Raw genomic sequence first — 23,905 nt, forward strand, 5'->3', positions numbered from 1 at the left:
AGAGTATCCCCGTGGGTGTGTCAGTATTTACAGAGTATCCCCGGGGGGGTGTCAATGTTTACAGAGCGTCCCCGGGGGTGTGTCAGTATTTACAGAGTATCCCCGGGGGTGTGTCAGTATTTACAGATTATCCCCGGGGGTGTTTCAGTATCTACAGAGGAAACCCGGGAGTGTCTCAGTACTTACAGTGTATCCCCGGGGGTGTGTCAGTATTTTCAGATTATCCCCGGGGGGGTGTCAGTATTTATAGAGTATCCCCGGGGGAGTGTCAGCATTTACAGGGTATCCCTGGGGGTGTGTCAGTGTTTACAGAGTATCCCCGGGGGTGTGTCACTATTTACAGAGTGTCCCCGGGGGTGTGTCAGTATTTACAGTGTATCCCCGGGAGTGTGTCAGTATTTACAGCGTATCCCCGGGGGTGTGTCAGTAATTACAGAGTATCCCCGGGGGTGTGTCAGTATTTACAGAGTGTCCCCGGGGGGGTGTCAGTATTTACAGTGTATCCCCGGGAGTGTGTCAGTATTTACAGCGTATCCCCGGGGGTGTGTCAGTATTTACAGAGTATCCCGGGGGTGTGTCAGTATTTACAGAGTATCCCCGGGGGTGTGTCAGTATTTACAGAGTATCCTCGGGGGTGTGTCAGTATTTATAGAGTATCCCCGGGGGAGTGTCAGCATTTACAGAGTATCCCCGGGATGTGTCAGTATTTACAGAGTATCCCCGAGGGTGTGTCACTATTTACAGAGAGTCCCCGGGGGTGTGTCAGTATTTGCAGAGTATCCCCGGGGTGTGTCAATATATACAGAGTGTCCACGGGGGTGTGTCAGTATTTACGGAGTATCCCTGGGAGTGTGTCAGTATTTACAGAGTATCCCTGGGGGTGTGTCATTAATTACAGAGTATCCCCGGAGGTGTGTCAGTATTTACAGAGTATCTGCGGGGGTGTGTCAGCATTTACAGAGTATCCCCGGGAGTGTCTCAGTATTTATAGTTCATTCCCGGGAGTGTGTCTGTATGTACAGAGTATTCCCGGGAATGTGTCTGTATTTACAGAGTGTCCCCGGGGGTGTGTCAGTATTTACAGAGTATCCCCGGGGGTGTGTCAGTATTTACAGAGTGTCTCCGGGACTGTGTCTGTATTTACAGAGTAGCCCCGGGGGTGTGTCAGTAATGACAGAGTATCCCCGGGAGTGTGTCAGTATTTACAGAGTATCCCCGGGGGTGTGTCAGTATTTACAGAGTATCCCCGTGGGTGTGTCAGTATTTACAGAGTATCCCCGGGGGGGTGTCAATGTTTACAGAGCGTCCCCGGGGGTGTGTCAGTATTTACAGAGTATCCCCGGGGGTGTGTCAGTATTTACAGATTATCCCCGGGGGTGTTTCAGTATCTACAGAGGAAACCCGGGAGTGTCTCAGTACTTACAGTGTATCCCCGGGGGTGTGTCAGTATTTTCAGAGTATCCCCGGGGGGGTGTCAGTATTTATAGAGTATCCCCGGGGGAGTGTCAGCATTTACAGGGTATCCCTGGGGGTGTGTCAGTGTTTACAGAGTATCCCCGGGGGTGTGTCACTATTTACAGAGTGTCCCCGGTGGTGTGTCAGTATTTGCAGAGTATCCCCGGGGGTATGTCAATATTTTCAGAGTGTCCACGTGGGTGTGTCAGTATTTACAGGGTATCCCTGGGAGTGTGTCAGTATTTACAGAATATCCCTGGGGGTGTGTCAGTATTTACAGAGTATCCCCGGGGGTTTGTCAGTATTTACAGTGTATCCCCGGGAGTGTGTCTGTATTTACAGAGTATCCCCGGGAGTGTGTCAGTATTTACAGAGAGTCCCCGGGGGTGTGTCAGTATTTACAGATTATCCCCGGGGGTTTGTCAGTATTTACAGAGTATCCCCGGGAGTGTGTCAATATTTACAGCGTATCCACAGGAGTGTTGCATTATTTACAGAGTGTCTCCGGGGGTGTGTCAGTATTTACAGAGTATCCCCGGGGGTGTGACAGTATTTACAGAGTATCCCCGGGGCTTTGTCAGTATTTACAGAGTGTCCCCGGGGGTGTGTTAGCATTTACAGAGTATCCCCGGGGGTGCGTCAGTATTTACAGAGTGTCCCCGGGGGTGTGTCTGTATTTACAGAGTGTCCCTGGGAGTGTGTCAGTATTTACAGAGTGTCCCCGGGAGTGTGTCAGTATTTGCAGTGGGTCCCCGGGGGTGTGTCAGTATTTACAGAGTGTCCTCGGGAGTGTGACAGTATTTACAGAGTGTCCCCGGGGGTGTGTCAGTATTTACAGAGTGTCCCCGGGGGTGTGTAAATATTTACAGAGTATCCCCGGGGGTGTGTCAGTATTTACAGAGTATCCCCGGGCGTGTGTCAGGGTTTACAGAGTATCCCCGTGGGTGTGTCAGTATTTACAGAGTATCCCCGGGGGTGTGTCAGTATTTACAGATTATCCCAGGGGGTGTGTCAGTATTTAAAGAGTGTCCCCGGGAATGTGTCAGTATTTACCGAACATCCCCGGGGGTGTGTCAGTATTTACAGAGTATCCCCGGGGGTGTGTCAGTATTTTCAGAGTATCCCTGGGGTTGTGTCATTATTTACAGAGTGTCCCGGGGGGAGTGTCAGTATTTACAGAGTGTCCCCGGGAGTGTGTCAGTATTTACAGAGTATCCCCGGGGGTGTGTCAGTATTTACAGAGTGTCCCCGGGGGGTGTCAGTATTTACAGATTATCCCCGGGTGTGTGTCAATATTTACAGAGTATCCCCGGGGGTGTGTCAGTATTACAGAGTGTCCCCGGGGGTGTGTCAGAATTTACAGAGTGTCCCCGGGGGTGTGTCAGTATTTACAGTGGGTCCCCAGGAGTGTGTCAGTATTTACAGAATATCCCCGGGGTTGTGTCAGTATTTACAGAGTATCCCCGGGGGTGTGTCAGTATTTACAGAGTGTCCCCGGGGGTGTGTCAGTATTTACAGTGTATCCCCGGGAGTGTGTCAGTATTTACAGCGTATCCCCGGGGGTGTGTCAGTATTTATAGAGTATCCCGGAGGTGTGTCAGTATTTACAGAGTATCTGCGGGGGTGTGTCAGTATTTACAGAGTATCCCCGGGGGTGTGTCAGTATTTATAGAGTATCCCCGGGGGAGTGTCAGCATTTACAGAGTATCCCCGGGGGTGTGTCAGTATTTACAGAGAATCCCCGGGGGTGTGTCACTATTTACAGAGAGTCCCCGGGGGTGTGTCAGTATTTGCAGAGTATCCCCGGCGGTGTGTCAATATATACAGAGTGTCCACGGGGGTGTGTCAGTTTTTACGGAGTATCCTTGGGAGTGTGTCAGTATTTACAGAGTATCCCTGGGGGTGTGTCAGTAATTACAGAGTATCCCCGGAGGTGCGTCAATATTTACAGAGTATCTGTGGGGGTGTGTCAGCATTTACAGAGTATCCCCGGGAGTGTCTCAGTATTACAGTTTTTTCCCCGGGAGTGTGTCTGTATTTACAGAGTATTCCCGGGAATGTGTCTGTATTTACAGAGTGTCCCCGGGGGTGTGTCAGTATTTACAGAGTATTCCCGGGGGTGTGTCAGTATTTACAGAGTATCCACGGGAGTGTGTCAGTATTAACAGAGTATCCCCGGGAGGGTGTCATTATTTACAGAGTGTCCCCGGGGGTGTGTCAGTATTTACAGAGTATCCCCGGGGGTGTGTCAGTAATTACAGAGTATCCCCGGGGGTGTGTCAGTATTTACAAAGTGTCCCCGGGGGTGTGTTAGGATGTACAGAGTGTCCCCGGGGGTGTGTCAGTATTTACACAGTATCCACGGGGGGGGAGTCAGTAGATACAGAGTATCCCCGGGGGTGTGTCAGTATATGCAGAGTATCCCCGGGGGAGTGTCAGTATTTACAGAGTGTCTCCGGGACTGTGTCAGTATTTACAGAGTAGCCCCGGGGGTGTGTCAGTAATTACAGAGTATCCCCGGGAGTGTGTCAGTATTTACAGAGTATCCCCGGGGGTGTGTCAGTATTTACAGTGTATCCCCGTGGGTGTGTCAATATTTACAGAGTATCCCCGGGGGTGTGTCAGTATTTACAGTGTCCCCGGGGGTGTGTCAGTATTTACAGAGTATCCCCGGGGGTGTGTCAGTATTTACAGATTATCCCCGGGGGTGTTTCAGTATCTACAGAGTAAACCCGGGAGTCTGTCAGTACTTACACTGTATCCCCGGGGGTGTGTCAGTATTTTCAGCGTACCCTGGGGGTGTGTCAGTATTTACAGAGTATCCCCGGCTGTGTGTCATTATATACAGAGTATCCCCGGGGGTGTGTCATTATTTACAGAGTATCCCCGGGGTTGTGTCAGTATTTACAGAGTGTCCCTGGGGGTGTGTCAATATTTAATGAGTATCCCCAGGGGTGTAACAGTATTTACAGAGAGTCCCCGGGGGTGTGTCAGTATTTACAGAGTATCCCCGGGGGTGTGTCAGTATTTACAGAGTATCCCCGGGGGTGTGTCAGTATTTACAGATTATCCCCGGGTGTGTGTCCGTATTTACAGAGTGTCCCCGGGGGTGTGTCAGTTTTTACAGAGTATCCCCGGGAGTGTGTCAGTATTTACAGAGTATCCCCGGGGGTGTGTCAGTATTTACAGAGTATCCCCGGGGGGGTGTCAGTATTTACAGAGTATCCCCGGGGGTGTGTCAGTATTTACAGAGTATCCCCGGGGTTTGTCAGTATTTAAAGAGTATCCCCGGGGGTGTGTCAGTATTTAAACAGTATCCCCGGGGGTGTGTCAGTATTTACAGAGTATCTCCGGGGTTTGTCAGTATTTACAGAGTATCCCCGGGGGTGTGTCATATTTACACAGTATCCCCGGGGGTGTGTCCGTATTTACAGAGTACCCCGTGGATGTGTCAGTATTTACAGAGTATCCCCGGGGGTGTGTCAGTATTTACAGAGTGTCCCCGGGGGTGTGTCAGTATTTACAGAGTATCCCCGGGGGTGTGTCAATATTTACAGAGTATCCCCGGGGGTGTGTCAGTATCTACAGAATATCCCCGGGAGTGTGTCAGTACTTACAGTGTATCCCCGGGGGTGTGTCAGTATTTTCAGAGTATCCCCGGGGGTGTGTCAGTATTTACAGAGTATCCCCGGCAGTGTGTCAGTATATACAGAGTATCCCCGGGGGTGTGTCATTATTTACAGAGTATCCCCGGGGTTGTGTCAGTATTTACAGAGTGTCCCCGGGGGTGTGTCAGTATTTACAGAGTATCCCCAGGGGTGTAACAGTATTTACAGAGGGTCCCCGGGGGTGTGTCAGTATTTACAGAGTATCCCCGGGGGTGTGTCAGTATTTACAGAGTATCCCCGGGGTAACCGAGAATAAGCAGCAGAGTCCTCATCTCACTGGGTGATATTCTGGAAGTAAAAACATGGAATTTGTATTAGAGAGGTTTGAGGGAATGGGTGGAATATGGGAAACTTTAAATAGGGAAGTGGACAGGGAATCAGCGGTTATATCTCTTTATAATGGGTGAGTTCTACCTCTCTCCCTCACTGGGACCCCTACAGACAGAGCTGAGCTCTACCTCTCTCCCTCAGTGGGACCCCTACAGTCAGAGGTGAGCTCCACCCCATTACGTGTCCTTGATAAACACCAATTGCTTGACACTCTTTCCAGTCTCCTGGATAGACCGCTTTGTAATATTCTAACACAGATCTTTACTGCGCACTGTATTGGGACAGGACAAGCGGTACACACACCCCTGAGTCTCTACTTAGCAATTGACAAACTTCTGAGCTTGTTCTAAAAGTCCATTCATACACGACTGCTTACCAGATTCTTCAAATCAGGTGTCGCTGTGTGAGATGAAGTAGGTTCAGATCACCTGCACCCTCCTCAGTCTCAAGTACAATCTGCTGTGAGCGGTGTCGGACTCAGTGACAGCTCATCCACCAACACCTCCCACATCAGAGACACTTGTGACTGAGGGCAGTGCTGGTTGGCTGACAGAATCTGGTTTAGTAATGTTCAATAATATGGCACAATCCATGCAAATTAAAGATTTTACTGAAATGATCTGAGCTAAACAAATAAGTAAACATCGCTCCTGGGTCCATGGTAACCAGCTGGGCTCCGCTGCTGTAACATAACTTGTCTTCAGCTGCCCAGCATGAAGGATGTAGGGAGATTGGAACTGGGGAGTGTCTGAGCATGTTATGGTCAGTATTGGGGAATGGTTTGTGTTTATTGGCTTAAGAACATAATAAAAAGTAGCAGTAATAGTCCTTTTGGCACCGTGAGCCTGCTCCGCCATTGAAGAATAACATAACTGATCTTCGACCACAACTCCACCTTCCCGCGCTATCCCCATATACATCGGTTCCCTTAGTGCCCAAATATCTATCAATCTCAGCCTTGCAAATACTCAACGACTGAGCTCCACAGCCATCTGGGGTAGAGAATTCCACAGACTCACAGCATCTGAACCCTCATCACAATCATGGATGGCTGGCACCTTATCCTGAGCATATGACCACTAGTTCTAGAGACGCCATTTGGGGAAAAGCAACTTCTCACCTCTACCCGGTCAAGCCCTTTAAGAATTATATACGTTTCAATGAGGGCACCTCCCATTCTTCTAAACTCCAGAGAATATTGGCCCAATCGACGTAATTGCTCCTCAGAGGACAGCCCTCTCTTCCCAGGAATCAATCTAGAGAGCATTCGGTGTATCGCCTCTAAGGCAAGTATATCATTCCTTAGACAAGGAGACCAAAACTTCACACCGTGCTCCAGGTGCGTTCGCACCAATGCCCTCTATAATTGCAGCAAGGCTACTTACTCTTATACTCCAACCTTCTCGCATTAAAGGCTAACATAGCATTTGCCTTCCTAATTGCTTGCTGCGTAGCTGCATGTTAACTTTCTGTGATTCGTGTACAAGGACCCCTAAATCCCTCTGAATATCAGCATTTACTAGATTCACACATTTGAAAAAATCTTTTGTTTTTCCATTCTTCCTATCAAAGTGGATAATGTCACACTTCCCCACATCTGTCACCTTCTTGCTCAATCACTTAACCGGTCTATATCCCTTTGCAGCCTCCTTGCGTCCTCCTCACAGCTAACTTTACCACATTTGTATCGTCAGCTAACTTGGACACATTTCACACCCCCCTCATCTAAGTCATTGATATAGATTGTAAATAGCTGAGGCCCAAGCACTGATCCTTGTGGCACTCCACTAGTTACACCCAGTTATCCCGAAATTGTCCCGTTTATTCTACTTCACCAGATAGATTCCTGGGATGAGAAGTTTGTCCTTTGAGGAGAGATCATGTCGAATGGGCCTATATTTTCTGAACTTGAGAAGAATGAACAGTGATCTCATTCAAGATTATAAATTGATAAAAATCTAATACACTACAGCCACTGGCTTCCTCCTTATCTGCCCAGCTTGTTGCACCCTGAAAAACTTTTATATAATTGTCAAACGTAATTTACCTTTCAGAACACTGTGTTGACCTTGCCTAGCCATATTGTGAGTGTACAAGTGTCCTGTTAGCAGGTCCTTAATAATAGATTCTAGCAACTCCGCTCCTACTGATATAAGGCTAACTGGAAACTGAGTATTAAGGGAGAATATTCACAGGGTAAACCCTCCCATATCAGTAATGTGTCAGTAATAGGCAATGGTCTATCAGTAACACACTCCAGTGTAGAGATTACACTAATCCTTCGACATACACACTCTTGGTGATTCTTGACATTTAATATAAATACAGCGACCATCGCAGTCCCTCTACTGTCTCAGTGTTAGTGGGTGAGCAGCAGTCAGTGTCTGGGACATTAATATCCGGTCAGGGGCCTCGCAGTGTCCCTTGACCTGGTTACAGAAACACTCTCCCAGTAATGCCCCACCTGGAGTAACTGTATTCAATTCTGGGCACCACTCCTCAGGAAGGGTATATTGGCCTTGGAGGGGGTGCAGCGCAGATTCACCAGAAAGATACTGGGGCTAAAATGGTTAAATAATGAGGACAGGTTGCATGGACTAGGATTGTATTCCCTTGAATATAGAAAATTAAGGAGTAAACTAATAGTAGTTTTTATGACGATTAAAGGAGTCGATAGGTTAGCGAGAGATAAACTATTTCCGCTGGAGGGGGGAGTCCAGAATAACAGGGCATATTTGTAAAGGCCACGCCTCAATAATACACGGACTTCAGGAGAAATGTTTAACAGGTACTTTACTGAACAGGAGGCAGCGTCAGACTGAAAATACAGAAGCCTGCTAGGGCCTTTTATACAGGGGTGGTCACTGCCAGTACTGCAGCCTAAGACCAGTTATTCCCTTAAAGGTACATACACAACAATTCCTCCCCTTTTAGATAAACAATACATAACATTCATTTAACAACTAAATAATAACTAATTACAATTACAATTTTCTCAGTAATATATACATCAACTGAAATAGTCATTTATAAGTTCAGTCTTTGAGGAGGCTTCCTGATCCGGACTGGATAGCGCCTTTCTCGAGTATCCTGTTCTAGCGGTGGAGTCAATTCTGGCTCATTGTCATTGGTTGGTTCGTCAGCTTCCAATACCCCTGCTTCTGAGGTAGACGCAATCTGTACTTCGGGCTCATTACCAGGTGCACAAGCTTGTGGTACAGGTTTGGCTTGTTCCTGTGACTCTAGAATCTGGTCAGCATGGCATCTCATGATGCACTCTCCAACGTCCACTGTGTACATTAGTGGTCCCTGCTGTGTGCATATCGTTCCTGGCTGCCATTTTTCTGTTCGGTAGTCGCGGGCCAAGACTGTTTGCTCTATCTTGAAGCTCCTGGTTGGCTTCTCATTTATGTGCTGGAACTGCTTATCCTCAACATCTCGTCTTATGTTTGGTTTGAGCAAACCCAAGCGACATCTTCGTCTCCGGTTGAAAAACAGTACGGTTGGAGTTTGGTTGGTTACTGCATGTGTCGCATTCCGGTAAGCAAACAAGAAGTTATCCATCTTGTGTTGCAGTGGTATGTCGTCATTATACATTGCCTTTATGGCCTTTTTAAAGGTCTGAACAAAACTCTCAGCCAATCCATTTGTGGCTGGATGATATGGGGCAGATGTGTAATGTTTCACCCCATTATTCTTCAGCAAACTTCGGAAATCCTCAGACACAAACTGTGGGCCATTGTCGGAACAAATCTGTTCTGGCAACCCATTCCTGGTGGAGATGGCCCTTAGGACTGCAATAGTTTTCTCCGTGGTGGTGGAGGACATTTTAATGACTTCTGGCCATTTCAAATGGGCGTCCACAGTGATTAGAAACATTGAGTCCATAAATGGACCAGCGAAATCAATGTGTACATGTTGCCATGGAGATGAGGGCCACTTCCATGGATGTAGCGGGGCCTGTGGTGGAGCGTTTTGGACCTTCTGGCTTCCTGTGCATCTCTTGGTCATATCCTCGACTTCTTTATCGATTCCCGGCCACCACACAAACGCCCAGGCTAGGCTATTCATTTTTACCCCTCCCAGATGACCCTCGTGAAGCTCATTGAGTACTCTATCTCTCAACTTGGGTGGAATTACCACTCTGGATCCACACATCAAGGTTCCCCGGCACACTGACAGTTGTTCTCTCCTTGGCGAGAATGCTGGCAACAGTGAGTCGCCATATGCTGGCCATACCTTCACCGTCAAATCATAGACCCGAGAGAGTGTTGGGTCATTTCGGGTTTCCTTCTCAATACTTGCGTTTGTAACAGGCAAACATTCTACTATGGTCACATGGAATATCTCCACAGGGTCCACTGCAGGTGCTTCTTCCGCCGTAGGCAACGGTAGGCGCGACAGCCCATCAGCATTTCCATGTTTTTCGTACCTTTGTACTCTATGTCATACTGATGTGCCCCTAGAAAAAGTGGATATCTTTGCAGCCGTTGCGCCGTCATCACCGGAACGCCCTTCTTTGGGTTAAAAATTGAGACCAGGGGTTGAGGATCAGTCAGTAGGGTGAATTTCTGCCCGTGCAGATAGTGATTGAACTTCTTCACCCCCCACACCAGGCTGAGGGCCTCCCTGTCAATCTGGGCGTAGTTACGCTCGGCTGAGGTTAGCAAGCACAATGCAAAGGCTATTGGCCTCTCTGAACCGTCACAGAATTTGTGTGACAGCACCGCTCCAATGCCGTAAGGTGACGCATCACATGCCAACCGAATCGGTAGTGTTGGGTTGTAGTGGGCCAATTCTTCTTTTGAAGTGATTAGGCATTTACATTAATGAAAGGCACGCTTACACTCATCACTCCATTTCCATGTTACACCAGTTTGAAGCAGGGCGTTCAGTGGGTGCAGAATTGTCGATAAATTCGGCAAGAACTTATGGTAGTAGTTCACCAACCCGAGGAACGTCCTCAGTTGCGACACATTTTCCGGTGCTGGAGCCTTGACTACAGCCTCAATTTTGTCCAGCGACTTATGCAACCCTTCCTCATCAATCATGTGGCCACAATACGAGGCTTGTCTCCTGCAGAACTCGCATTTGGGACGGTTGGCTCATAGCCCATATTCCTGCAATCTCATGAGCACCTGTTCCAGGTTGGCAAGGTGTTCATTATCATTTTCGCCCGTAACCAGGATGTCGTCCAAATAACACTGGGTCCCCGGGATCCCTTGCAGGACTTGTTCCATCGCCCTCTGCCAAATAGCCGGGGCCGATGCTACCCCGAGTACCAGTCGATTGTACTGGTAAAGGCTTTGTGAGAGTTTATCGTGAGGTATTTCCTAGATGCTTCTTTCACCTCCATTTGTAGATACGCTTGAGCCAGGTCAATCTTTGTAAAACGTTTCCCTCCAGATAGTGAGGCGAAAATATCTTCTATCCGCGGAAGCGGATGCTGTACTGTGTGCAGGACTGGGTTCACAGTCACCTTGAAGTCCCCACAGATGCGAACCTTCCTTGGCTCCCCAGGCATGCTGCTCAATGCTTTCTTCATTACAGGAACGATGGGTGTGGCCCACTCGCTCCAGTCCACCTTACACAGCACTCCCGAACGCTCCAGACTCTCCAATTCAGCTTCCACAGCTGGGCGTATCACGTATGGCACCGGTCTGGCCTTGAAAATTTTTGGGGTTGCGTTATCAATCTTTATGGTTGCCTTTACTCCTTTTAGAGTCCCAAGTCCTTGTTGGAACACCTCTTCCACGTCAGATAGAATTTGTGACAGACGTCCAGGTGCGACGTCGTCATCTTTTTTGTCAGTCACAGTAAGTGCTAGAACGGAATGCCAATCCAATTGTAGTTTTTGGATCCATTCACGTCCCAATAATGGTGGTCCTCCACCTCGTAGTATATACATGTATAGTTTCTGTGTTTCCTTTCCGTTATATTCAACCGGCACCCTTATATTTCCTCTGGGGTAGACCTTTTGCCCCGTGTATGTCTTCAATACAATGGACGTGTCCTTTAAGGGTATGTGTGAGAATAGCCGCTCATAGTCTCGTCGATTCATGACAGTTAGGGCTGATCCTGTGTCCAATTCCATCTTTACTGGGGACTCTGCTATCATGAGGGTGACCCAAATGGTTCGGTGATCTTCCTTTGCGATCACGTTGTGTAACTTTAAACAACTTAGTCGCCTGCTCCCGGAGTCCTTATCACTCTCCTGATCTTCTGAACTACTATCTGTCAATTTCTTTACTTTCCTGTACTGTTCCTTAGTAGTTCTTGTCTTGGTGGTCTTCTTTCCCGACCTGCAGAATCTTGCTATATGTCCCATTTTCCCGCATTGCCTGCATATTTTGTCTTTAAACCAGCAGTCCTTCTGCTCATGGGTTGTTCTGCCGCAGCGATAGCACTTTTCGGCTCCATACGCCATTTCGTTTGCGCTGCATTCTTGTGGTTTCTGTTGTATTTCCGCAGCTCCCCGTGCTGCTGCTTCATAGGATACTGCCACGCTGAAAGCCTGTTCTAGCGTCAGGTCCTTTTTTGAAAGTAGTCGTTTCTGGGTCCCTTCACTCTGGAGCCCGCAGACAAACTAATCCTGTTAGATGTCTGCCAGTCCTGCTCCGAACTGGCAGTGCTTCGATAACTTGCGTAGTTCCGTAAGATAGTCAGCATTGCTCTCATCTTTGTGCTGGTTTCTTTTATGGAACTTGAATCTTTCTGCTATCAGCAGTGGTGTAGGGCTTATGTGTTCCTGTAAGATATGAAAAATCCTCTCAAAACTTTTCTCCATTGGTTTAGCTGGGGTAATTAAATTCCGCAATAGGCCGTACGTACTCGCACCCATCAGATTTAATAATACCGACGCCCCCTTTCCATCGGCCACCTCATTTGCCTTGCAGTACACTTCAATTCTTTCCACATACGTGGTCCAGTCTTCTACCTCGTTGTCGAAAGCAGTGATACTGCCACTTTTCGGCATCTTGAGCGATTTAAAATGGCGCCTCCCGCGCTTTTGCTTCTTCCCCAATGGAATAAAATGGCGCCTCCCGCGCTTTTGCTTCTTCCCCAATTGGATAAAATGGTGCTTCCCCTTACTGCCACGCTGCTCCTAGCGTCCTATGGTGTAATGGCGGCAACCCGCAGCTTCGGCGCGTCTCGCTTTCCTTCCCCCCCGTTTAGTTTCTCTCCGCTGTCCTGTTCTTGAGCACCGACCGTGCCCTGTGCGCTCCACCCTCTCTCTCTTGTTTTCTTTTCCCGGCGATGCTGCGCAGCCCGTTTTGTAGAGCTGCTCGATCGATCTTGAGCCCGCCGCTGTCCGGAAGGGTCAGCGCGCTATCTGCTACCAGCACGATTCGCTGGAACCACAGTCTCTCCCGCAATTCTCCGAACACCGATGGATTCTTTGGGCGGTTGCCCTCAGTCGACACCCGTTGCTCAGACTACGACCTTCCAGGACCTTTCAGGTGAGATCCCCGTGAGATGATGCCACACCGCAAGTGAGTTCGAACTTACTCGTCGCCACTGTAAAGTCCGCGCCTCAATAATACACGGACTTCAGGAGAACAGTTTAACAGGTACTTTACTGAACAGGAGGCAGCGTCAGACTGAAAATACAGAAGCCTGGTAGTGCCTTTTATACAGGAGTGGTCACTGCCGGTACTGCAGTCTAAGACCAGTTATTCCCTTAAAGGTACATACACAACAATATTCTTAAAATTAGAACTAGGCCATTCAGTGGTGATGACAGGAAGCAGTTCTTCACACAAAGGATAGTGAAAATCTGGAACTCTCTCCTCCATATAGCAGTTCATGCTGGGGGTTAAATTAAAAGTTTGAAAACTGAGAGTGATAGATTTTGGGGGGGTAAGGGCTCTAAAGTTAATTAACCAAGTCGGGTAGATGGAATTAATGTACAGATCAGCCGTGATATCATTGAATGCTGGAGCAGGCTTGCGGATCTGAGTTGTCTCATCTCTTTCCTATGTCTCCTTGTTTCTATGAACCGAAAAATTATCTCTCTGTCTCTCCTCACTCTAGTTTGCATTAGCTGTGAAATGAGCTGCTGTGAGCTTCAGCAGATCTTATCCATGCTTCTGATCAGACCAGTTGATTGTTCTCAGTCTCTGAGCAGCCTCTGACAAACCACCAGCTCCCACCTTTTGAAGGCTGACATTGTGTTGTCTGCCGAACACAGCGGACAACATTCAAATCTGTGAACCACAGTGGAAAGAACCATCACGCAGATTCAAAAGTGACAATGGGTCCAGTGTGGCAGCGAGCAACTTCCTGGTATGCTGGAATTAACTCACGGGGATGTACAAATTTGGCAACATGGGGAGAATGGAGTTTGATGAAACTATCGGGGACCAGGCCTTGAACATGAGCTGGTTGGTACTGAGATGGAAGGTAAGTCAGATCTTTTAACGCACACTGTAACACTGAGCAGTCAGGTGCGATAAAAAGATTGAGATCACGAAGGGTACAGTAGCGTAGTGGTATAACACTGAGTTATAGATCCAGAGAACTAGAATTCAAATCCCACCCTCGAACTTTGAGAATTTGAATTTAAGTTATAAAATCTGGGTATGGAAAGTCTGGTATCAGTGTAAGTGGCTGACACATTGAATAGATCTATCCTGTAATTATTCTTTCGCTAACACTCAGTAGGCGGGATGTGTATCTGATATAGGTGGGATTTGAATCTGATTTGGGTGGGAATTGTCTCTGATATGGGAGATATTTGTGTACATGGATCCCTGAATCTCTTGGCTTCGCCATAGTTCCTAGCTTCTCACCATTTAGAAAATAATCTGATCTATCTTTCTCAGGTTTGAAGTGGGTGAGCTCACTCCTTCATCTGCAATGGTGTTTTGAAAGGGACTATCCACAGGGCAAATCCATCCCATATCAGTAATATATCATTAATTGGTAATTTTCTATCAATATCTCTGTCCAGTGCACAGCTTACTCCGGTTCTTTGACATACACACTCTTGGTGATTCTTGATATTTAATTTAAATACAGAGACCATCACAGTCGCTTTACTGTCCCAGTGTTAGTGGGTGAGCAGCAGTCAGGGTCTGGGACATTGATATCTGTTCAGGGGCCTCACAGTGTTGCGTGTCCTGGTTACACACACCTCCTCCCAGCTCACTCTCTCTCCTCACTCTAGTTTGCATTTGTTGTGCCCTTTAAAAAATCGTATCCGTACTTCTGATATGAACAATGCATTTTTTTCAGTCTGTCAGCATCATCTGACTATCATTACATCATAAAATGCTAGAATGGTACAGCATACAAGGAGGGAGGCCATTCGGCCCATCCAGCATGTGCCGGCTTTTTGCATGAGCTGTCCAAGTAATGGCACTCTCCTGCTCTTTCCCCATAGACCTGTTAATCATGTCCCGTCTTAATGTATCCAAATCCCTTTTGGAAGTTGCTATTGAATCTGATTCCAGCGCCCTTTCAGTCAGTGCATTCCAGATCACAGCAACTCGCTGTGTAAGAATCAATCCTCATGTCTCCAATGATTCTTCAGCTAATCGCCTGAACTCTGTGTCCTCTGGTCACTGACCCTTCCGCCACTGGAAGCAAGTTATCCTTACTTACTCTATTAAACCGATTCATGGTTTTGAACACCTCATTTTAATCTTCTCTGCTCTAAGGAGAAATCCCCCAGCTTCTCCAGACTCTCCGCTGAACTGCATTGTGTCATTCCTGGTACCATTCTAATAATTCTCCGCCCCACCCTCTGCAAGGCCTTGACAAGCTGCCTATGAGGTGGTGCCCAGAACTGAACACAATACTCCAGCTGTGGCCGAACCAGTGTTTTATCAATACTGAGCAATAACTTCCTTGCTTTTGTACTCTGTGCCTCTATCAATAAAGCACAGAATTATGCATGTATTTTTATCAGCCTCCTCAGCTTGTCCTTCCAAGATTAGTGTACATACAGCCCCAGGTCTCTCTGTTCCTGCACCTCCTTTCAAATTGAACCACTTAGTTCATATTGCCTCTCCTCATGCCTCCTGCCAAAATCAATCAAATGGGAGCAAACTCCCACTTTTTAAAAGGCTGATATTGTCTTTCGGACACAACAACGGCACACCCAGCTCAGACATTCCTGCAAAGTCCTCCTCATGAATATCAGGGGACTTGTGCCAAAATTGGGAGAGCCGTCGCACAGACTGTTCAAGCAACAGCCCGACATAATCATTCTTACAGAATCATACCTTGCACCCGATTTCCAAGACTCCTCCATCACCATCCTTGCATCTGTCCTAACCACAGTGGAAGCAAAGATCACGCAGGCTCAGAAGTGACAATGGGTGCAGTGTGGCATCGAGTAACTTCATTGTATGCTGGAATTAACCCACGGGGATTCAGAGATTCGGTAATATGGGGAGAATGGAGATTGATGAAACTATCGGGGACCAGGCCTGAACAGGAGCTGGTTTAGAGTGAGATGGGAAGTCAGTCAGCTCTTTTAACACTGTGACACTATGCAATCAGGTGCTACAAAAAGGTTTAGATCACTGAGGTTACTGTAGTATAGTGATTATATCTCTGGACGATTGATCCAGAGGACGAGAGTTCAGAATCCCACCCTGGTAGCCTGGGAATTTGAATTCAAGTTTAAAAATCTGTGTATGTAAAGCCTGCTGTCAGTGAAAGTGGCTGACCCATGGAGTGGATTTATCCTGTGAATGTTCTCTCGCTAACACAGTGTCCATTAATGTTCAAATATACATGGGTGGGTTGTGTATCTGATATAGGTGGGATTTGACACTGATTTGGGAGGGTTTAGTCTCTGATATGCAAGGGATGTCTCTCTGATATGGGAAGGATTTGTGCACATAGATCCCATAAACTCTTGGCTACTCCGCAGTTCGTAGCTTCTTACCATTTAGAAAATACTCTGACCTATATTTTTCAGTTTTGAAGTGGGTGTAATCACACATTCCTGGGCACTGATTGTTAGAAAGAGAATATTCACAGGGTACATTCCTCCCATATCAGTAATGTGTCATTAATTTGCGATGGTCTATCAATACCTCCGTCCAGTGTACAGCTTACACCAGTCATTCGACATACACACTCTTGGTGCTTCTTGGCATTTAAAGTAAATACAGAAACGATCGCAGTCCCTTTCCTGTCCCAGTGTTAGTGGGTGAGCAGCAGTCAGCGTCTGGGACACGGATATCTGGTCAGGGGCCTCACAGTGACACGTGTCCTGGTTAAACATACACTCTCCCCGCTCTCTCTCTCTCCTCAATCTAGTTGCATATGTTCCTAAATGTACATCTGCGCTCTTTAAAATATCTTTTCCGTGCATCTGATGCGAACTATCTATTGTTCTCAGCCTGTCAGCATCATCTGACAAACATTACTTCATAGAATCCTAGAATGATACAGAACAGAAGGAGGCCATTCGGCCCATCGTGCCTGTACCGGCTCTTTGAAAGACCTGTCCAATTAATCTCACTCCCCTGCTCATTCCCCATAGACCTGTAAATGTTTTCCCATCAAAATCCATCCAACTCCCTTATGGAAGTTGCTATGGAATCTGTTCCCCGCGCCCTTTCAGGAAGTCCATGCCAGATCACAAAATGTCATTGTGTAATTTTTTCCTCATCTCGCCTCTGGTTCTTTTGCCAATCACCTTAACTCTGTGTCCTGTGGTCAGTGACCCTTCTTCCACTGGAAACAGCTTATCCTTACTAACTCCATAAAAACGATTTTTGATGTTTAATACTGTTATTAAATCTTTTCTTAATCTTCTCTGCTGTATGGAAAAAAACAAACAGCTTCTCCAGACTCTTCACTGAACTGGAGTCCGTCATTCCTGGTACCATTCTAATAAATCTCCAGTGCACCCTCTCAAAGACCTTGACATCCTCGGACTCGACAATGTCGCGCCCAGCCCAGATGATCCTGCAAAGTCTTCCACACGATTATCACGGGATTTGTGCCAAATCTGGGCGAGCTTTCCCACAGAATGTTCAAGCAGCAGCCAGACATATTCATACTGACAGAATCATATCTTTCAGCCAAAGTCCCAGAGCAGCGGCGGCAGGAAGCGAGAGCGGCGGACCTGTGGGAGACTCGGTGGCGGTGGCGAGGTAATTAAAGCGGCAGCGGGGCCAGGAGTGGCCTCAGAGCAGCGGCGGCAGGTAGCGAGAGCGGCGGACCTGTGGGAGACTCGGCGGCGATGGCGAGGTACTTATAGCAGCAGCGGGGCCAGGAGAGGCATACCAATCTCCAGTCTGCGAGCTCAGAGGGTAGCAGAGAGGTAAAAACTAATCGGGGTGTGACGTCACCAGGGAGCAGGTAAGTGATTGGTTGGTGAGTATTTCTCTCTTTTCAAGACAAGCTTGAATTCTGTGGTGTTAAATTTCTAGGGTCTCTCAGTTGTAGTGGGGACAGTTGGTAAATAAAGCGCCCTAGAGTATACCTGTAAATGGGGTATTGAATAAATGTTTTAATTAATTAAAGGAGTAAGTCATGGCAGGAGAGCTCAGACCCGTGTTCTGCTCCTCTTGCTCCATGTGGGAAGTCAGGGACACTGCCAGTGTCCCTGGCGACCATGTGTGCGGGAAGTGCATCCAGCTGAAGCTACTTGTAGACCACATTGCGGCGCCCGAGCTGCGGGTGGATGAGCTTTGGAGCATGCGTGTTGCTGAGAGGGTCGTGGATAGCATGTTTAGCGAGTTGTTCACGCCGCAGGGTAGGGCTGCACAGGCAGAAAGGAATTGGGTGACCATCAGGCGGAGCAACAGAGGCAGGCTGGAAGTGCAGGGGCCCCCTGCAGACATCCCCCTTTCAAACAGGTATACCAAGTTGGATACTGTTGAGGGGGATGACTCACCAGGGGAAGGCAGCAGCAGCCAGCTTCCTGGCACCAGGGACGCTTCTGCTGCTCAGAAAGGGAGGAAAAAGAGTGGGAGAGCAATAGTGGTAGGGGATTCTATCGTAAGGGGAACAGATAGGCGTTTCTGTGGCCGCAAACGTGACTCCAGGATGGTTTGTTGCCTCCCTGGGGCCAGGGTCATGGATGTCACTAAGCGGCTACAGGGCATTCTTAAGGGGGAGGGTGAGCAGGCAGAGGTCGTGGTCCACATTTGGACCAACGACATAGGTAGGAAGGGGGATGAGGTCCTGCATCAAGAATTTAGGGAGCTAGGTAGCAGATCAAAAAACAGGACCTCAAGGGTTGTAATCTCTGGATTACTCCCAGTGCCACGTGCTAGTGAGTATAGGAATAGGAGGATAGAGCAGATGAATGCGTGGCTAAAGAGTTGGTGCAGGAGGGAGGGTTTTAGTTTCCTGGATCACTGGGCCTGCTTCTGGGAAAGGTGGGAATTGTACAAGTCAGACGGGTTGCACCTGAACCAGAGCGGGACAAATATCCTTGCGGGGAGGTTTGCTAGCACTGTTGGGGTGGGTTTAAACTAACTTGGCAGGGGGATGGGATACAGAGGGGAGCTGAAATAGGGGGTGATGTGCTGCCAATTATAGAGAAAAAAACAAGTCAGCTTGCTAGACAGGGCAAATAAACAAGGGCAAGGCTGGATGGCATCTATTTTAATGCAAGGAGTCTTGCAAATAAGGTGGATGAACTGAAGGTGTTGATAAACACATGGGAGTATGATATTGTTGCTATCACGGAGACATGGTTGAGGGAGGGGCAAGACTGGCAGCTCAATATTCCAGGGTACAGAATCTTCAGGCGAGACAGAGGGGGAGGTATAAGAGGAGGGGGTGTCGCAATATTAATTAAGGAGTCAATTACTGCAGTAAGGAGGGATGACATATTAGCAGGTTCCTCCAATGAGGCCATATGGGTGGAGCTTAAAAACAAAAAGGGGGCAAGCACTTTGCTGGGAGTGTACTATAGGCCTCCAAACAGTCAGGGGGAGATAGAGGAACAGATATGTAGGCAAATCTCAGAGAAATGTGCAAATAATAGGGTAATAATAATGGGGGATTTCAACTTCCCCAATATTAGCTGGGATAGTCAGAGTGTGAAAGGCACAGAGGGTGTAGAATTCTTAAAGTGCATCCAGGAGAGCTTTTTGAGCCAGCATGTAGAAGGTCCTACAAGAGAGGGGGCGGTACTGGACCTAATTCTAGGGAATGTGGCCGGCCAAGTGGAAGAAGTGCTAGTAGGTGAGCACTTTGGTGACAGTGACCATAATATGGTGAGATTTAAGGTGGTCATGGAAAAGGACAGGGATGGGCCGGAAATAAAGGTTCTAAATTGGGGGAAGGCCGATTTTAATAGGATAAGGCAGGATCTGGCCAAAATGGACTGGGATCAGCTACTTGTAGGAAAATCCGCATCGGAGCAATGGGAGGCTTTCAGAAGGGAGATTGAGATCATACAATGGCAACATGTTCCCGTAAAGGTCAAGGGTGGTTCCAAAAACCACAGGGAACCTTGGATGTCAGGGGATATACGAGAATGGATTAGAAAAAAAGGAGGGCTTTTGGCAGATACAAAAGGCTGAAGACGGAGGAAGCCCTAGAGGAGTACGCAAAGTGCAGGGGGATAATAAAAAAGAAATTAGGAGATCAAGGAGGGGCCATGAAATAACACTGGCGAGCAAAATAAAGGAAAATCCTAAGATGTTTTATAAGTATATTAAGGGTAAGAGGATAACTAGGGAAAAGATAGTGCCCATTAGGGACAAAAGTGGCAATCTGTGTGTGGAGCCAGAAGATGTAGGAGGGGTTCTAAATGAATTTTTACATCTGTTTTCACTATGGAGAGGGACGATGTAGACATAGAAATAGGGCGAGGGGACTGTGATATGCTCGAACATATTAACATCGAGAGGGAGGAGGTATTGGCGGTTTTAGCAGGCCTAAAAATGGATAAATCCCCAGGCCCGGACGAAATGTATCCCAGGCTGCTGTGTGAGGCAAAGGAAGAGATTGCGGTGGCTCTAAAACATATATTCAGAACCTCTCTGGTCACAGGGGATGTGCCAAAGGACTGGAGAACCGCTAATGTAGTCCCATTATTCAAGAAGGGGAGTAGGGAAAAACCGGGGAACTACAGGCCAGTGAGCCTAACATCAGTGGTATGAAAATTTTTGGAAAAAATTCTGAGGGACAAAATTAGTCTCCACTTGGAGAGGCAAGGATTAATCAGGGGTAGTCAACATGGCTTTGTCAAGGGAAGATCATGTCTGACTAATTTGATTGAATTTGTTGAGGGGGTAACTCGGTGTGTGGATGAGGGTAACGCAGTGAATGTGGTATACATGGATTTCAGTAAGGCCTTCGAGAAAGTCCCGCACAGGAAACTGGTCAAGAAGGTAAGAGCCCATGGAATCCAGGATGCCTTGGCACATTGGATACAAAACTGGCTTAGTGGCAGAAGGCAGAGGGTGATGGTCGAAGGTTGTTTTTGTGACTGGAAGCCTGTGGCCAGTGGGGTACCATAGGGATCGGTGCTGGGTCCCATGCTGTTTGTGGTCTACATTAATGATATGGATATGAATGTAAAAGGTATGATCAGTAAGTTCGCGGATGATACAAAAATTGGTAGGGTGGTAAATAGTGAGGAGGGCAGTCTCAGTCTGCAGGACGATATAGATGGGTTGGTCAGACGGGCGGAACAGTGGCAAATGGAATTTAACCCGGAAAAGTGCGAGGTGATGCACTTTGGGGGGACTAACAAGGCAAGGGAATACACAATGAATGGTAAGACCCTAGGCAAGACGGAGGGTCAGAGGGATCTGGGTGTGCAAGTACACAGATCCCTGAAGGCGGCGGAACAGGTGGATAAGGTGGTAAAAAAGGCATATGGGACACTTGCCTTCATTAGCCGTGGCATAGAATATAAGAGCAAGGAGGTTATGATGGAGCTGTATAAAACACTGGTTAGGCCACAGCTGGAATACTGTGTGCAGTTCTGGTCGCCACACTACAGGAAGGATGTGATAACTTTGGAGAGGGTGCAGAGGAGATTCACCAGGATGTTACCAGGGCTGGAGCGCTTCATCTATGAAGAGAGACTGGGCAGATTGGGTTTGTTTTCCTCTGAGTAGAGGAGGCTGAGGGGGGACATGATTGAGGTGTACAAAATTATGAGGGGCATAGATAGGATGGATACTACGGAGCTTTTTCCCTTAGTAGAAGGGTCAGTAACTAGGGGGCATAGATTCAAGGTAAAGGGCGGGAGGTTTAGAGGGGACTTGAGAAAGAACTTTTTCACCCAGAGGGTGGTTGGAGTCTGGAACTCACTGCCTGAAAGGGTTGTGGAGGCTGGAACCCTCACAACATTTAAGAAGCATTTGGATGAGCACTTGAAATGCCATAGCATACAAGGCTACGGACCAAATGCTGGAATATGGGATTAGATTAGACAGGGCTTGATGGCCGGCGCGGACACGATGGGCCGAAGGGCCTCTATCCGTGCTGTATAACTCTATGACTCTATGACTCCTCTATCATCATTTCGAGGTATGTCCTAACCCACCAGCAGGGCAAATCCACCAGACGTACTGGTATACACTCGGTAGTGAGTGGCACTGGGAGCCCTCAACATTGACTCCAGACCGCAAGAAGTCTCATGGCTTCAGGTCAAGCATGGGAAAGGAAAACTCCTGCTGATCACCATCACTGACCTCCATCAGCTGATGAGTCAATACTCCTCCAAGTTGAATATCACTTGGTAGAAGCACTCAGAGTAGCATGGGCACAGAATGTTATCTCGTTGGGGGACTTCAATGCCCATCACCACTATTGGCTTGGTCGCACCACTACTGACCGAGCTGGCCGAGTCATTAAGGACAAAACTTCTAGACTGGGCCTGCAGAGGAGATGAGTGAAACAACATGCGGGAAAAACCTACTTGAACTTATCCTCACCAATCTAGCTGTCGCAGATGCATCGGTCCATGACATCTTTGGAAGCACTGAGCACCGTACATTCCTTGGGGAGGCAAAGTGCCATTTTCACACTGAGGACACTCTCCATCATGTTATGTCGCACTAACATCGTGATAAATGGGAAAGATTCAGAACAGATCTAGCAGCTCAAACTGGGTATCAATGAGACACTGTTGGCCAACAGCAGCAACAGAATTGTAATCCGCCACAATCTGTAACCTCACGAATCGGCAATCCCTCAATCTACCATTACCATCAATCAAAGGACCAACCCTAGTTCAATAAGGACTGTAGAAGAGCAGGCCAGGAGCAGCATCAGATGTACCTAAAAATGAGGTGCCAACCTGGGGAAGCTGCAACACAGGACTACGTGCATGCGATAAAGCAGAAACAGCATGCTATAGGTGGCGCTAACAAATCCCACAATCAATGGATCAGATGAAAGCTCTGCAGCCCTGCCACATCCAGTCGTGAATGATGGTGGACCATTAAACAACTAACGGGAGGAGGAGGCTCCATGAATATCCCCATCCTCAATGATGGTGGAGCCATGCACGTGATGCAAAAAACAAAGCTGAAGCATTTGCAACCACTGTCAGCCAGAAGTGTCGAGTAGATGATCTATACCGGCCTATTCGTGAGGTCCCCTTCATCCAGGGGATATCAAGAAACGGCTGAGTGCACTGCATAGAGAAAAGGCTATTGGCCTCGACAACATCCCAGCTATCGTGCTGAAGACTTATGCTCCAAAAATAGTCAAACTGTTCAATAAAGCTACAAATCTGGCGTCTATCCGACAATGTGGAAAACTGCCCAGGTATATCCTGTCTACAAAAGCAGGACAAATCCAACCCGGCCAACTACCGCCCCATCAGTCTACTCTCAATCATCAGCAAAGTGATGCAAGCTTTCATCGACAGTGCTTTCAAGCGGCACTTACTCACCAATAACCTGCTCACGGATAGCGAGTTTAGGTTCCGCCAAGACCACTTGGCTCCCGACCTCATCAAAGCCTTTGTCCAAATATGGACAAAGGAGCTGAATTCCAGACGTGAGGTGAGAGTGACTGCCCTTGATATCAAGGCAGCATTTGACCGAGTGTGGCATCAAGGAGCCCTAGCAAAACTGAAGTCAATGGGGATCGCGGCGCAGTGGGTGGGGGGCATGGTGGTCGTTCCAATGGCTGGAGTCATACCTAGAGCAATGGAAGATGGTTGTGGCGGTTGAAGTTCATTCATCACAGCCCCCGGGCATCACTGCAGGAGTTCCTCAGTGCAGTGTCCTAGGCACAACCATCTTCAGCTGCTTCACCAATGACCTTCCTTCCAAAATAACATCAGAAATGGGGAAGATCGCTGATGACTGCACAGTGTTCAGCGCCATTTACAACTCCTCAGATAATGCAACAGTCCATGCAGGCATGCAACAGGACGAGGACGACGTTCAGGCTTGGGCTGAAAAGTGGCAGGTAACATTCGCGCCAAACAAGTGCCAGGCAATGAATTTCCCCAACAAGCAGGAGCCTAACCAGCTCTCCTGGACATTCATTGGCAT

Source organism: Somniosus microcephalus, unplaced genomic scaffold (genome assembly GCF_052327205.1).
Source record: "Somniosus microcephalus isolate GS21.2 unplaced genomic scaffold, FLI_Smic_1.0 unresolved_chr3, whole genome shotgun sequence".
NCBI lineage: Eukaryota > Metazoa > Chordata > Chondrichthyes > Squaliformes > Somniosidae > Somniosus > Somniosus microcephalus.